We start from the raw sequence: 17,697 nt of genomic DNA, 5'->3' as shown, positions 1-17,697 counted from the left end.
TCTAAAATCTAAAGGTTTGGGGAGTAGGTGTTTAGTTTGCTTTTGTTTGTTTAGGCCTCACCCAGCTGTACTTACACATGACTCTGTGCTCAAGATCTCTACTGGCAGAACTTTGGGGACCCTACATAGGGTCAGAGATGGAACACAAGGCCAGTCATGTGCAAGGCAAATGCCTTACCTGCTGTCCATCTTTATGATCCTGAAACGTAATCATTTCAAGATGGCAAGAAAAGAGATAGATTATTTGGAATGTGAGAAGAACGTTTGTGCTGAGATTTTTATGTCTACTAGGTCACTATTTTTGTAATCAGTATGTTTACAAGATCAAGTTATGGGATTTATATGTTTAGAGAGATTCCCTTAATATTCCATATTTAATGATGTACATCATAAATATATTTTGGACTGCAAAAGTAGTACGTTTTCACCATGTAGGTATATAATGGCTAGAGTGGGTGGCTTTTCTGGGGATGAATGAGAGTTCTGTCCTGCCTATAAAATGCAGGAACAGTACAGATGTACCATTGTATTTTCTTCACTGGGGACTGAAGTAGTGGATCATTATATTATTATTCATAATGCATTTGAGAAGAACTACAATTCTTTACCAACAGACTATGTTTCCTTTTTTTTTTGGCTATTCTGAGAATATTTGTACAGATACAGAAAATTTGCCCATGTTTACCCAGCCTCGTCTGTTAGCACTTCTCTATTTCATTCCTAAGTAACTTGAACCTTCTGAAAGCAAATGCTGTGCTTAAAATTTGCTGGTGCATGAACAAATGCATGAGGTAAGAGAGGTAAGAGAAGTTTTCACATGGATAGAGAGAGAGAAAGAGAGAGAGGTCAGAGTGTTGCCAACATGAGTTAACAGAGATACAGAGTTTTCTCCGAGTCAAACTTTAGTTGAGCAAGACAAAATTTAGAAAGGCAAGTTGAGCTCTCTCCTCCCACCTCCCCTGACAACTGTTGTCCATCTTCTCTAAACAGACTCAGATATCTCTCTCCCAAGACTATAGTCCAAATCATTTCTTGATTTTCACAAGCAATAATTATAGTCATTCTTTTTGTAACTGTGGCAGGCTTGGTATTCATTAATCTACTTCATGAGGCAAATGAAATCCTACCACCATATACATAAAGAAATTGAGATTCATAAGATTAAAAATAAATTTCCAAGTGCAAACTGTTATTAAGCATTTGAAGATGTGTCTGAATCTCCTACATTTTATTATATTCCTTCCAAAACTTCATATTTTAACAAACACTAACCATTAATCCTTTTGTATCAAATCAATTTTCTTTTCAAGAGAAGGTTGGTAGCTCTTTAAAGAAAAAAAAAAGTGGGGAATTTGCTGACAAGTCTGCAAAGCAGGCTACGTTCCTGGCAAGATCAGACAAAACACTCTTTGGGCAGATCTCTCTTAAGCCTTGCAAAAGTAGCACACAATTATTTTTCTATCATAATAATAATAATAATGGAGCAATTTGAGACAATATTCTAGCTAGCAAGGCAATGCCATTTCTCATCTAATTCGAGAGGTTAAGTTGTAAATTACACCAAATTACAAAAATGTCTTTCTACCCAGCCTGTTTGATGATGCTCCTGGCCCTCTCGGTGCTGCTTGAGATGCTTCTTGCCTCTCAGGCTGGCTTCTCGCACCTCCTTACTTGGGGCTATCCCCGGTGGTGCTCAGGGTTTACTCCTGCCTCTGGAAACCGTAGGTGATACCAGAGATTGAATTTGGGTCAGCCTCATGCAGGTCAAGTGTGTGCTATCTCCTTAGACCTGCACACCATTCTTACCCTTCTGGGACTGTTGTCCGTATGGCATTCTTTGGACACATTTCTACCCCTCCCTCAAACATGGCTTTGCCCAAGTCTCTTACTCTTTTTTTTTTAATTTTATTTTATTGAATCACTATGTGGAAAATTACAATGCTTTCAGGCTTAAGTCTTAGTCATACAATGCTGAAAAAACCATCCCTTCAACAGTGCCCATATCCCACCACCGAAGACAAAAACAACAACAACAAAAAAAAACCACAGTACACCTCCCATCCCGCCCACCCCCGCACCCCCCCCCCGTCTTGTAGCTGATAAATTTCACTTTACTTTCTATTTACTTTGGTTACATTCAATATTTCAACACAATCCTCACCATTATTGTTAGGAGCACCCCACTAGAGTCAGACCTGTTGTGAAGGGAAATGAGGTCGCGTGGCTTCAGCGGCAGCGCGGTTTTGGATTTCTGTACTTTAACAACTAAGTCCAGGGAGATTTGTTCCGGATATTCGATCATTGCAAGCTTGTAAACCCCATCTGTGGTCGTCATAATATGGTGGTCCGGTCCCCACGCCCTTCATCCCCGGGAAGGGACAGGCGAGAGAGAGAAATACCTTTCCCCTCCTGGGCGGGCATGGGGTCGCAGCTTAGTTCTCTGGCTGAAAACAATCTGCTAGGAGCAGTCCATGTTGTAGTTGGTTCAGCTGGGTCTGGATTCACGCAGGTGCAGCTGCGGAGGAGCCGCACACGCGTGCGGCCCCCGGGGGGTCACATCTCAGCAGTGGTCTCTTACTCTTTTTTTTTTCCTTACTTGGGTCACACCCAGCGATGCTCAGGGGTTACTTCTAGCTCATGCACTCAGGAATTACTCCTGGCAGTGCTCGGCGGACTGTATGGGATACTGGGAATTGAACCCAGGTCGGCCTCGTGCAAGGCAAACACCTTGCCTGCTGCGCTATTGCTCCAGCCCCAAATCCCTTCCTCTTGAGGCTCCAATATGCCTTGTGCTGATTTTTCTGTTTTTGATGACAATTGTATAGACATGTGTAACTCCCCCTTCCCATTATTGCTCCACCTTCCCTTCATTGTTGGGATGATCAGGCTTTGCACACATGCCCAGATATGGTGTTCACACATTTTTAGATGTAAAACTCAAACATTCAGCCACAGTGCTCACCTAGGTTTGTGCCCTTTTGTTGGGTGGCTTTACACACGTTTTCACCAGGATGAGTGCTCTTACTTGAGGCACCAAAGTTATGGTGTGTGTGTGTGTGCGCGCGCACACACACACACACACACATACATAAACATGTCTTAGGGCATGGGAAGTTTTTCAGAAGTGAAAAAAATACTTCAGAATCTGGAGAGATAGTATTGCTGGTAAGGTGCTTGCCTGGCATGCAGCTGACCTGGGTTCAATCTCCTGTACCTCATAAGGTCCCCTGAGCACAGCCAGGTATGGCCCCCATATAAAAACACATAACAAAAGAGACATTTCATTGGCATATAGTCATCTTATATTTGGGGCTGCAGGTTGGCCTCACCTAGTGTGCTCAGGGATTACTCCTGGCAAGGCTCAATATGTACTGTCAGGACTCAGTGGTTTATTCCCATCCTACCTCCTACCTCTCTGGTCCATTATTTTAAATTTTAATCCAAAGCATGCTTGTTTTTTGTTTTAATTTATCTTTTTATTAATGAATCAGTTACAGATTTACAGTTACAGATTTACATATTTTTGTGAGTACAATTACACATTTACATATTTTTGTGCTTGTGTTTCAGTCATACAATGCTCGAGTACCCATCCCTCCACCAGTGCCTGTTCTCCTCCACCAATGACCCCTGCATCCCTCCCACCCCCCATCCCATCCCCCCCACCCCACCTCGCCTCTGTGGCAGAACATTCCCATTTGTTCTCTCTTCACTTTGGGGTGTCGTGGTTTGCATTGGAGGTATTGAGTGGCCATCATGTTCAATCTATAGTCTGCTTTCAGCATGCCTCTCCCATCCCGAGCGGGTCCTCCAATCACACTTTAGTTGGTGTTCCCTTCTCTATCTGAACTACCTTTTCCCCAGCATGTGAGGCTGGCTTCCAAGTCATGGAGCAAACCTCCTGGTACTTATTTCTACTATTCTTGGGTGTTAGTCTCCCATTCTGTTTTTTTATATTCCGCAGATGAGTACGATTCTTCTATGTCTGTCTCTCTTTTTCTGACTCATTTCACTTAGCATGATACTTTCCATGTTGATCCACTTATATGCAAAGTTCATGACTTTGCCTTTTCTGACAGCTGCATAGTATTCCATTGTGTAGATGTACCAAAGTTTCTTCAAACAGTCATCTGTTCTCAGGCACTCAGGTTTTTTTCCAAATTCTGGCTATTGTAAACAGTGCTGTGATGAACATACAAGTGCAGATGTCATTTCGACTATACTTTTTTGCCTCTCCAGGATATAATCCCAGAAGTGGTATTGCTGGGTCAAGTGGGAGCTCAATTTCTAATTTTTTGAGAAGCGTCCATACTATTTTCCAAAAGAGCTGAACCAGTCGATATTCCCACCAGCATTGTAGGAGGGTCCCTTTCTCCCTACATCCATGCCAACAGCGGTTGCTTTTGTTCTTTTGGATATGTGCCAGTCTCTGTGGTGTTAGGTGGTATCTCATAGTTGTTTTGATCTGTATCTCCCCGATGATTAGTGATGTAGAGCATTTTTTCATGTGACTTTTGGCCATTCATATCTCTTCCTTGAGAAAGTTTCTGTTCATTTCTTTGCCCCATTTTCTGATGGGGTTGGATGTTTTCTTCTTGTAGAGTTCAACCAATGCCTTATAAATCCTTGATATCAACCCCTTATTAGATGGCTATTGGGTGAATATCCTTTCCCATACTGTAGATTGTCTTTGTATTCTGGTCACTGTATCTTTTGCGGTGCAGAAGCTTCTTAGTTTAATATAGTCCCATTTGTTTATCTCTGTTTCCATTTGGTTGATCAGTTGCATGTCATCTTTGAAGATACCTTTAGCTTCAGTATCATGGAGAGTTTTGCCAACCTTGTCTTCAATGTACCTTATGGATTGTGGTTTGATGTTGAGGTCTTTAATCCATTTTGATCTGACTTTTGTGCAAAAAGAATGCTTGTTTTACAATTATTTCTAACTCTTGGAGTTGTGGACTCTGGTCTCTGTTGGAGTTCCAGTTTTCTACCTTCCCACACATTTAGGCCACTGTGTTCCCTTTTTCAATTTTTGGGTTGCAGTTTATCCTGAATCCCCAGGAAGTAGCCTGAATGACCCAGTAAATCCCCAGGAATCAGGCTGCATGACCCAGTAGGGAACCAGGACATCAGGGTTTAACGTGTCCACAAACTGCCAGCATCCTGCAACGTGTCTCTGACTCTTGTTGGCCCATGGACAAAAAAGTAAATGCCAGGGAAGAACTATTTCATTTTCCACCTTTCTCTAAAGAGGAGAGAAATCCCTGCTAAAGTGTATTTCATGCTTGCTATAAACTTAGACCACATGTTAAACTCTTTAAATTTATCCATATGTTCTTAAAAGCAATTTCTGATTTATAAATGTATAAATCCTAAATTTATTATTTAAAAATTTTGCATATTGATTTTTATACGTTATTCACTGAGGTTTTTCTTCCTTTGTTCCCCTGTCTACCTCACATAGGTAAGCCCTATTTTTAAAGTTTAACAGTGCATCTTTCTGGTTCCTTTGCAAATACATAAAACTATGCATTCACATGCAACTTTTTAACACTTCTTTTGGGAATTTTTTTTTCTGTTTTCCCCATCTTTGTCATGACTCAGGGTCTACCCTCTACAGTGCGGGTCAGGCAGTGTCACAGACCAAACTTGGGGCATCTAGCATCCAAAGCATGCCACTTATCCCTTTGCGCTTTCTCCCTGGCCAAACGTTTTCTTTTTCTTTGATCTTTTACCTTCCACAAAAGCAGGCTATATACCTTACCCTGTTTGGCAATATTATTGTTTTACAAATAGGTATATCTTTCAGATCTTTCTATACCAGTATGTAGAAATTGCCTCTATTCTTTTATTACCAGTGCTTTTAGTAACACTGTAGCACTGTCCTTCCATTGTTCATCTATATGCTCCAGCGGGCACCAGTAGCATCTCCATTGTGAGACTTGTTGTTACTGTTTTTGGCATAACGAATATGCCACGGGTAGCTTTGCAGGCTCTGCAATTCGGGTGGGATACTTTCGATAGCTTGCCGGGCTCTCCGAGAGGAACCAAAAAAGAGAAAAAAATGTAAATCGTGTCGAAAAATTATTTTCCAAATTTCAAAGTTGAAACAAGATCTCAGAAAGCTTACAATGTTGCCCAAGTAAAGAGAAAAAGAGAGTTTCCTTTTGCTACAAAGCTATTATCCCAACTATTTTCTCTGGCAGCTTCATGCCACCAAATATGGCTGATTCTACACCCTTATTTAGTGTTCCAGACCCACATGCCCTGCGTCTGTGTGTCCTGCCTCTAATGCATGCGGAGGGCCTTGCCCTTCCTGGGAGTCCCTGCATCCCAGACTTGAAACAGGCAAAGCAGGAGATCATCCATGGGGAAGGAATCCAGCATCTTTCTCGGAGTCATGCACTGTCTCCACCCCTTGCGGCTGCCTGCTCTGTGTCAGGATCTCCTCACAGCAGGCCTGTCTGCTGCCAGTGCCCTCTGCTGCTCTGTTCCTAGGGCCCGGGAAGGCACTGGCTGTTCCCTCACTCAGTGGCGGGGGCAGCAGCACCTCCTCTGCCTTCCCAGACTCTCTAACCTTCTCTCCGCGGCCAGGCGCAGTTCCTAGCAGGGCAGCACCTCTTAGCTAACTGCACCCTTGCAATGCCTGTTCGTTGACACGCCCACACTGCACACAGTCTCGGGAACTTATATAGAAAACAAGATACATGTGGCTCTGGGCCAAGACCTGGGCACATATACACATATTTATGTTTTATTTTTTTCTGGGTCCTAGTTCCAAGATTCTGGCTGGAGCCATAGCACAGCGGGTAGGCATTTGCCTTGCACTGGGCTGACCCAGATTCGATTCCTCCATCTCTCTCGCAGAGCCTGGCAAGCCACCGAGAGTATCCCGCCCACATGGTGGAGCCTGACAAGCTCCCTGTGGCATATTCGGATGCCAAAAACAGTAACAAGTCTCATGATGGAGATGTTACTGGTGCCCGCTCAAGCAAATCATCCGATAAACAACGGATGACAGTGCTACAGTGCTATTTTCAAGACTCAACAGTTTTCCCTAACCCGAGGAGTCATTCCTGCTCCCCAAATATATATTTGAGTGTTAGGCCTTTAGGTGTGCTTTGGTGTGGGAGAAAAGCTTCTTGTACGGGAAGTCCTACACCAAGAAATCCAATTCTTGGATTGTGCTTGGTGTGGGAGAAAAGCTTCTTGTACGGGAAGTCCTACACCAAGAAATCCAATTCTGTCACAGAAAACTGAAGATGCTGATAGAAGCAATCAAAGGCTTTTCGCTCCCTGTTCTGCTCCATTTCATGATTATCCAGCTCTCTGACAGGTTTGAAGCCTAATCTACTGACCATTGGTGTCTGCTTTGGACATCTTTAGGAGTAGTGAACTGCAAGAGTCCTTGAAAATTCAAGCCTTGACTGTAAGTCCTGAAGTTCTTCATATCTCTGCAGCTCTTAGTCTGTAGCCACAAACAACCTATCAAAGATCCAGTGAGTCTAAAGCAGCAAGAGCTGCAGATATTTGTGCTTACTATTTAGTGGTCCTTTGTCAGTATTTCGATCCCTGTTGGCTGGTTCAAAAATGCATGACCCTCTTGGGGCCCAGAATGATAGGACAGTGGGTAGGGCATTTGCCTAGCACAGTAAACCCAGATTTGATCACCAGCATCCCATATGGTCTCCTGAGTACTGCCAGAAGTAATTCCTGAACATCTTTGGGTGTGACCCAAAAAGCCAAAAAAAAAAAAAAAAAAAAAAGCTTGGCTCTGGACCCTGACTTTATAGTTTAGTCTCTGAAAGGCAATTTAGGATGTGATGGAGTCAGGATAATTTAGTAAAGTCTGCCATAAACTTGAAACACTGAAAAAGAACACATCGAAATTATTATTTTAATATCAATAGCACTGTCTGTAGTACTGTAGTACTGTAGCACTGTTGTCCCATTGTTCATCGATTTGCTCAAGCAGTCACCAGTAACGTCTTCATTGTGAGACTTGTTGCTACCGTTTTTGGTATATTGAATGCACCACGAGTAGTTTGTCAGGCTCTGCCGTGTAGGCAGGATACTCTCAGTAGCTTGCCGGGCTCTCTGAGAGGGATGGAGGAATCAAACCCGGGTCAGGCATGTGCAAGGCAAACAAACGCCCTATCCCCTGTGCTATTGCTCCAGTATCAATATCAACATTACTGTATCTTATAATTCTAAAATCATGCATACCACACATTATATACACATTTTATAGAGTACAATTTTTATACTTTGTGGGTTTTTTTAAAAAAAATATTAGGGGAGGAGGTTGAGCAACACTTAGCTGTGCTCAGGGCTTAATCTTGGCTCTGTGCTCAGAGATCACTCTGGCAGTTCTTGGGGTCTATATGTATAGTTCTGGTAATCAAACCAGGTTAGCGACATATGAGGAAATATCTCATTAGCTGCACTCTCTCTTGTCCCTTCTTCTATTGGGAGGGAGTTAGTCATACCCTATGGTGCTCAGAACTCACTCTTAGCTGTGTGCTCAGAGATCATTTCTGACAGTGCTTAGGGAACCACATGTGACACTGGGGATTGATGTAGGGTTGGTATATACAGGGTAAGTACTTTAACCCCTGTACTGTCTCTCAGTCTCAGTTATTATATTTTGCACAAGTACATTTTATGCAAATAAAGTTATTATATGTATTTTAATGATGTGGAAATAGATCTTCAAAAAAATTGTTTTACCATAGCTCACATAGTTGTTTTGTGGTAGGTGCAAACCAAGGACTTTTTAGGCAAATGCTGGTTGTATTAAATAATTAAATAACATTCAGAAGAGAGTTGTTACCAACTGGTACATTAAAGTAATAATTTATAAGACTCAGTACATACTGTCTAGGTTCACTGAAAAAATAATCTTACTATGAGCAAAGGTTCATGATTGACACAAGATTCTGTTATGTTCTTCAGCACATTACAATTATATTAAAATGAAACACCCACTCTCATATCTGCAAACCCATCTCCAATATATTTTATTTTAGTCTCAGAATTGTTTGAAACAAGTTTTTTAGCCAATTTTGGAAGAACATTTCCCTTTCAGTAGACCTAATTATAATACTAATAGTTACCATACTTATACATCCAGCACTGTGCTCAGCTGTTTATAACTCTTATCTCATGTATTTCCAAAACTTCCCTGGAAGATAAGCATTACTGTTTTCACTTAGAGATGAGGATTATGGGGAGGGAGGCTTAAGTGAGATTCAGTGACTTGTTTCAAAGTCTTAATAGCTGGTAAATGGCAGAGGCCAGATGATAACAAAGCAAACAACCAATGCAATCAACCTGTGAAACCAAAGTCCATATGCAAAATCACTATGGTTCATCTCCAAAAATTTGCAAAAAGGTAGCTCCCTTCATAGTCCTGTGGCCCACACATAGATAGAAGAGACTATGAACTGTATTTCGCAAATATTTTAGAAGCATTGGTTATTGTTGAGAGATTTTCAGTTACCTGACATAGTTCTACCTTTTTTGTTTTTCATTTGTTTTGGGGTCATACCTCATAGTGTTCAGGAATTAGCTCCTTTCTGTGTTCTATGCTCAGAGATTACTCCTAGCAGTGCTCTCCAGAACCATAAGTAGTACTGGGAATTGAATCTAGGTTGGCCACATGTGAGGGCCACTACGCACTATACTACCTCTCTGGATGCTTTAATAAAATAATTTTTACCAGTTAAATTTCAGTATTCTGGGATTTTCTGTTCAGAGAAAATATCAAAGTGGCATAATTCTTTTAATTCCGCCTTCATTAACAAGTTTAGTTTTTTTTAAGCCTTTTACATATATCTTATTTGTCAAGTCTGCAACATTTTTAGATAGGCTGTTTGTGGAATTATCCTTCCTTCCATACCCCTAACATATTGGATTTCTTTCTAAATAGTACCATTCCCAAGTATGGTCTTTCTAGATTAGATCATTATAAAAAGATTTTTTGATACTTAATTTCTCTTCATGAGAGTTCCCAACTATGAACTCATACTGATTTTTAATAACAAAGTATGATCAATCAAAGCTTCTTCAAGCAAATCAGAGGCTGTCTGATTCCTGAGACCTGCTGCTCAAAAGAATTATTTGAATTAGAATTATAACAAACCTGCTGCCTACAGTTTGATTAATTACTCATAATTTCTTAGAGAAAAGTAATTTATTTTAAGTACATTTTCTTCTATAATTAAAGGTCAAGAGTGTACTATTTAAGAATTATCTTCTTCCGCTCAATAACAAATTTAATAGTATTCTCTGTAGTTGAAACTTATTGAGCACCTATTATATACTAAATCCTGTTCAGAGTCCTTTGGATTGCTGGGCAGAAAGAATAGAGTCCAACATTCTCTCTTCCCACAAGCTGAAATTTTATGAGAAGTGACTGTGCACATCTCAGAGAAAAAAGAAAATGTCTTATTGCTGTCACATGTAATAACTATATAACTCTTTGCCTATGGCAGTAAATTTGTTTGTAATTTTATTTTTCTTGTTTTTTGGGGGGCCATATTTGGCAATGCTTAGGGCTTACTTCTGGCTCTTCACCCAGGGATAAGTCCTGGTGGTCTCAGGGAACCCTATGGAGTTCTCTGAATCAAAGTCAGGCCGATCACATGTAAGGCAAGTGCCTGACCCCTGTACTACCCTTCCAGCCTATGCTCACCTTATTTTAAGTAAAAAGAATGATATTTTGTTTCAAGACTTCTCTGTAGTCTTGGATCACAGAGAGTATATTTATGTTTGCTAAAGGACTTTTGATTTGGTGAAATTCTTTATCTCTAGGTTCTTATGATGCTTTGCAACTCTAATATGAAATAATTGCTTCCTTTTGTGACTAAGTGGATGGTTTCTTGTTCTGTTTTCTCTCATGGCAAGCAGCATACTCTGTCCATAAGCACTTGGCAGTTATTGAGCTAAATCAATCCCAAGCTGCCTCCTTTCCCTCTCAGAGAGAAAAAGCATGTCTTGGTCATTTTAGTTCTTCCTTCTCTTCAGTTCATTGTAATGTATGTTTTCCATCTAATGTGTGAACAGAAAATATTTGTCTATGGACTTCAAGTTTCATCTTTCCCTACACTGACTTCTTTGTGCAATCATTTTGCTTTTTCATAGAAAAATTCTCTGAAGTATAACTCAAGGAATAAGCCTCTTTCCTGACTGCTCACCTGAGGAGATTTGTGGGGTGTTTGGACCAGCCCCACTGTGTTCAGGGCTTACTCCTGACTCTGCACTCCTGCTGGGGTTCAGGGGACCAGAAGGAGTGCCAGGAATTACACCCAAATGTAAGCGCCTGACTCCCTGTACTATCTCTTTGGGCCAAACACTCATATATAAGGTATTAATGATAACCAAATACATGAAATGCTTCTTACATAGTCACAGAATGCCTCCTTATTATCTGACAGATTAGAAAATAGAATTTTGCAAAGGAAGAACTCGTCTAAGGTCACTTGAAGACATAGTGCTGAAGCAAGGACTAGATTCTCAGTAACATTTAGCTCCTATTCCTACCATCTTAACTTTGGTATAATTTCCTTATAATACTTTCGTTTAGGGCTGGAGAGATAGCACAGTAGGTAAGGCATTTGCCTTGCATGCAGCCAACCCAGGTTCGATTCTGCCGTTCCTCTTGGAGAACCTGGCAAGCTACCAAGAGTATCCCGCCTGCTCGGCAGAACCTGGCAAGATACCTGTGGCATATTGGATATGCCAAAAACAGTAACAACAAGCCTCACAATGGAGATGTTACTGGTGCCCGCTCAAGCAAATCGATGAGCATTGGGACAATGGTACTACAGTGACAGTGCTACTTTCCTTTATGTTCTTTTTTTCCTTTATGTTCTCCACTACTGCTACCCAGGATCAGACTGGGTCTCTCCCACCCAGCCTGCTGCACAGGGCTCCTGATGTTCTTTCTCCACTGGCTGCCTCCACAAGGTTGCCATGGAGATCTTCTAAAGTGCAAATCAGATCATGTTTACTCTGTGGTTCAAAGTCTCTTCATGCTTACACCACATGTGGGGTAGAGTTGACAGTCCTTCAGATGACCTACAGGATGGTAAAGCTCCGCACACCCAACCCAGAAACCCAAGGTCTTCCTCTCATGTCTCTCCCTTAGAGTCTCTTTGTACTTATGTTCAGGTATCCACACTGAGCACAACCTAGTCTATGCTACTGTGCCCAGCTGTCTGCCTTCTTTCTTTCTGTTCACTCTGCCTAAACCATCCTCTCATCCTCTTCTAAGAAGCTTGACAGAGTATCCAATACTGAAACACAGCATCTCCTCTTTCTCCCCACACACAGTCCTTTACTCGCCAGAGGTGATCACTAAACACCAATGCATGTCCTTCTTCGTCTTGGTGTTTTAACACCTCTCTACTAGGAAGCCATGAGCATGAGCAATTTAAGAATGAAGACAGGATTATATTTATATTTGTGTTCCCAGAACCTGCCTCTAGGTTAAGTCATATAATAAACACTGGTTACACAGATGCTGATTCTCTGGAACAAATATAGTTTCACAGACCTTCACAGTGATTGCTCTCAACAGATTATTTCCTTTACATTAATTTTCATGTTGGATAATAGTTGAATTATGTCAGACTTAAAGAGAAGAGAATATATCTAAAGAAAAGCAGCATTAATAGTGTTTTGTTTTCCTGGGTGGTAAACAAATATTTCAGAGCAATTATGGGATGAACTAACAACTTACTGGTAATTCCAATAGACCAGATATGGCCACTGAATATTTCTATGGAGTCCTTTGGTACTACTTCGCTACTGCTACTCTCTAGTCCTTGGTTTACTGAAAGAAGTCCATGTGGATCTGGAGAGAGAACAATGGATAAGGAACTTGACTTGCAGCTGCCCTGGGTTCAATGCCCAGCACCCCAGAGGACCTCTGAGCACTGCCAAGAATGATTACTGAGTGCAGACCCAGGAGTAACTCCTGAGCATTGCAGGGTGTGCCCCCCTCCAAAAAGAAGAAGAGAAGTCCATGTGGATTACCTGTTCATTGAAGGAAACTTGGGTGATGTTCAGATTTTTTTGCCAGGGAATATATTTTAAGCTATTTTTCCAGTTCAATTGGTAAGCTCTTTCCTGCTTGACTTACCCATTGCTGAGTTGTGTATTTATTTATGATGGGAGTCCCCTGGGCTTTGGGAGGAGCTTTGAAATGCTACTGCTCCATCTGCTGTAAATAGAGCTTCCAAAGAAGAAAGGAGAGAAACAATGGGCAAGGGGATTGTGAGGTTGAAGGGAAAAAGAGACAAAGAGATGGTCTGGCAAACAGGAAGCAGAGAGAGAGAGATTCATGTTCTTTTTTCTATCTTTATGATTCTTGTGCTGGGGGTGTGCTATTTTCAGCCAAAAGCTGTGCTTTCGCTCTAGAAGTTCACATTTATACTTTCAGTGATCTGATATTCAAAATTTGTGAAGTTTGAGATTTGCACGACTTTATGAATCAAGGTTAGGCAAGCCCTCCTCTGGGGTCCAGGACAATGGTCTTTGTTCTTTCTTCCTCCTGGCTGTTTTGTTATTCTCTGCAGCACTTCAGACACCAGATTGCAAACAGATTTGTAGGACATTCTGCCTGGGCTCTGAGCAAGAGTTGACACTGTCGTTTTCGAACATCCTGGATTTTGCAGTAGAAGAGCCATTTACTTCAGCAATGTATTTGTTTCATTCAGGGGAAGAGAAGTATGTTCAGTGACTAGAAATGTGGCATCAATCTCTCATCAAGTCCCAGTTCTGCTGTCTACCACTCAAATGAGCATGATAATGTGACTCTGTTTCACCTTTCTCAGCCTCAGTTTCCCTATTTCACAAGTAAAGATACTGACTTAATAAGGTTAGCAGGACTATTAAGTAATTTATGTAAATTGTTTGAAACACTACTCACTATTTCTATGAGATCTGAATGCAGTTTCCTTTTTTATGACCTTTGCTCCTATGGTGTCCCCATCTAAGAAATACCGGAAGGCACCATGGACCTTCATCTAAAAGAATTTCGTGAAGGAGGAATTCATAACTCAGAGGTGCTCTTCCTTCATCCCTTTTCCGCTCTGCTGCCTTTGCTTGTGGTTGCCTATCCTTGTTTCACCTTCCCCAAAGCATGACTCAGACCTTGGCCTTCTGACGAAGAAGCTCCTGAATGGGAGACAATAGCAATCAAAAGTTTGGCATTATTCACCAGGAGAGTGAATAAATAGTTCTCTTTGCCTTCCTCACTTAGAGAATGAAGCCCGCATCACTAGGAATTACTGTGAGGGGAGGGACTCAGCTGAGGGGCCACATCTGTGCTTTGTAGCTTTTCCCCTTTCACCAAGGGGGAAGAGGATGAAGCACATGTCCTCCGTGAAGGCAAACAGGAGAGCAGATCTGCGGCAGACCCAGAGTTGCAGACATCATCTCCTGCTGCTTCTGGTCTGCTTGTACATCACCTACTGTTCATTTGGCTCTTTTGCAAAGGATGGCAGAGCAGAACAAGGACTCAGCTTCCCTGGATCAGGACACCTTATTTGAAGCTGTGAACTCTCCTTAGCTGTGTGATGATTTCAGAAAATTGAAGGAAGTGTTGTGTTATGAGACCCCCCCCCAGTTCCCCACAGGCCCTCTGATTCCAGACCAAATCAACCTCTTCAGCTCATCCACCATTAATTTATTTCAAATCATTAAAAGAGTTCAGATTGTCAGGATAGCCAATTTGTTGCAATACTAGCTCTAGCTGTAGTCAACTCCCAAAATGAACAATGCTTTAAGTACATTTACTTATTTTCTTCCTCACAAGTCATCAAACTTAGCTCATTGCTCCTGAGTTACTCTGGACTTCTTCCATGTTGTGTCTCCTTCATCCTTGTAGCACTGTCGTCGCACTGTCGTCCCATTGTTCATTGATTTGCTCAAGTGGGCACCGGTAACGTCTCCATTGTGAGACTTGTTACTGTTTTTGACAAGCTATGCCACGGGTAGCTTGCCAGGCTCTTCCATATGGGCCTTCATCCTCAACATGTAATTTCTAAGGTCAAAAAAAATGCATTTGCTCTAACCCTGGGAGAGAGAAAAAGAACAAGAAGGTTTGTAAACTGGAATGTTTATTATGGGCTAGGTCCATTTCATTTTGAGGAGAACTCACATTCTCTTTGTCAGAAATCAGGCCTATGATCACTTCTAACTTCCAGAGCAGAGTTTAGTTTTGTGTTCCACAAAAGGAAGTGAATTTGTTGAACCAACTTATTAAGTTTTAAAAACCAGCACCATACAACTTTTTTTTTGCCAGACATTTGCCAAAACTTTTGTTTATGCCATAGTATTTGCTATTTAAAGTGGAAGGTTCGATGGTTTTTTGAATATGTAGATTGGTCAACCATAAATTTTAGAAAATTTTTGTCATCTCCCAAAGAAACTCCAAAGCCATCAGCTGTCTTCCCCATGCTCCCATACCCAGCCCTAGGCAAATACCAATAATCTATTCTCTAGGGAAAATTGTCTGTTTAAATAATTTCACATAAATGGAATACTTCTTTTCTATTATATAATCCTCACAAACCCTCCAATGTCAGCAAATTATTATTGCCATTTTACTGATTTATAGGGGATCAGGTTGCCGAACTGATTTGCTATTAAGTTTAAATCTTGCCCATCACTGAATTCCACAATACTGGTGCTGTGTCCAAATTATAAAGAATAATCATGCCATAGTATGGGAGTAGTGTGTAGAAGGGTTATTTATTAATTGCTTTTTCTTTTAATGAATATTACAAAAAGACCTAAATTATTTTAGGCTTACAGACCTATACTTTAACAAACATAAATTCACAAAATTTAGTTCCTCTTGTAACTTAGAGTATTTTGTCTGTAAAGGGGCCAGAATGAATGTTGAGGGGCCAGAGAGATAGTACAATGGGTAGGGTGTTTGCCTTTACAACAGCTGATCCAGATTCGATTCATGGCATCCCATACAGTTCACCGGGCACTTGCCAGGAGTAACCCCTGAGCACAGAGCCAGGAATAACCCCTGAGCAAATGTGAGAATGCCGAATCTCTGCTGGGAGGATTCAGTGGTACCAGCTTATGCAAACATTGTTTCTACTTCCTTATGCCTGGCCAGGGGATACTTGTTCTTGCTTGCAACAGAAATTCTAGTTGTGAGTAGACAAGTGCAAAAATTACGCTAACATGTCTGGGTTCTGGGATACTGTCCAGGAGACAGTACCTCGTGACCTGGCATTTATCATCTGTAGATTCCAATCCAGGAGAGACATCTACCCTACAAGGATCTGGTACCCTACAAGAATCTTTCAGAAACAAGAGACATATTCTTCAAGATAGAAAACATGCAATCTCATCTATCAACTTCTGATCTCAGTTGGGCAGTGTAGCTAATTAGACGAACCTGGCAAGAACCAGCTGAGCCAGTGTTAAGTTCGAAGCTCCTTGGAAGAGAAGATAAGCTGGCTGAGTTTCTGTAGCAACAAGCCTGTAACAAAGCTTCCAGATTTCCATCACATGTCCTTCTCATCCCTTTCAGCTCAGTCAGAGATGGCAAAGCTTCCTATTCAAGGGCCAAGTGTGTGTTTTTTTTCTTTTTTTTCTTTTCCTTTTTGGGTCACACCTGGCTCTGCACAGGGGTTACTCCTGGCTCTGCACTCAGGAACCATCCCTGGCAGTGCTCAGGGGACCATATGGGATGCTGGGAATCTAACCCTGGTCGGCCGCGTGCAAGGCAAACGCCCTACCCGCTGTGCTATCGCTCCAGCCCCCCAAGTGTGTTTTAGAGAGACTAAGGGAGGGAGTTATGAATGAGGGAATTGTACTTTTGTTCCACTGACTGTATCCTGCTCTGCCTTGTTGTCCCTCATAACTATTAATATCTAGGCTTTCGAGCAAGAAAAGAGAATGAGTGGTAAGAGGATATATTGGAAGTGTCTAACAATGCTATATAGCCAACAAAGATGACTACAGAAAAAGGGCCTGGGTTTTAAGAGATTAGGAGCATATTTTAGCTTGAAGGAGTTCCCTTAAAAACAGCTGGCTCTACCATATCCTAATTCCATAAACAATTACTTAATTTCTCTAAACCTCAGTTTCCATGTAAGATTGTCATTGCAGCCATCATTTATAACCACATCAGCTACAAAGTATGTTATATGACCTATGATTCCATTCCTTACTCTAGTGATATAAGGATTATAAACATTTAAAGGACTAGATATGCAGTACTTAAGTTTTTATAAACCGCCTCCCCTCTATAGAAACAAATCACCTCTGCTGTTCTCATGTGAAAGCAGCCATAAATCATATACTGATGGATAGTTATGGCTATGTTCCAATAAAACTTTATTTATGGGCACTCAAACTTGAAAATCTGATCATTTTCATCCACCAGAAAGCATTATTTTATTTTTTATTAAAATGTAAAAAAACCACTGTTGTCATATGGAGTGAGTGAAACCAGACCGGGCCAATTAGGTCAGCACATTGTGCCTTGCAAATACCCAATATACACTAAAGTATAATGCCCTCTAGAAAGATGTAATTATTGGGGGCCAGAGCGATAGTATGGTGGGTAGGACATATAACTTGCGCACGGCTGACCCGGAATCCCCAGCATCCCATATAGTCCCCCCCAGCACCACCAGGAGTAATTACTGAGTGCAG

At 41.4% G+C, this 17,697-nt stretch overlaps 1 protein-coding gene across 24 annotated transcripts in view; it reads left to right on the top strand.

Annotated features, from left to right (window-relative positions):
- Positions 1–17,697, top strand: part of DLG2 (discs large MAGUK scaffold protein 2) — a 1,649,366-nt gene that overhangs the window by 1,385,114 nt on the left and 246,555 nt on the right. The gene's annotated exons all lie outside the window — the stretch shown is intronic.

Source organism: Sorex araneus, chromosome X (genome assembly GCF_027595985.1).
Source record: "Sorex araneus isolate mSorAra2 chromosome X, mSorAra2.pri, whole genome shotgun sequence".
Classification (NCBI taxonomy): domain Eukaryota; kingdom Metazoa; phylum Chordata; class Mammalia; order Eulipotyphla; family Soricidae; genus Sorex; species Sorex araneus.
The sequence above is the reverse complement of the archived record's forward strand: the minus strand, read 5'-3'. Positions and strand labels throughout refer to the sequence as shown.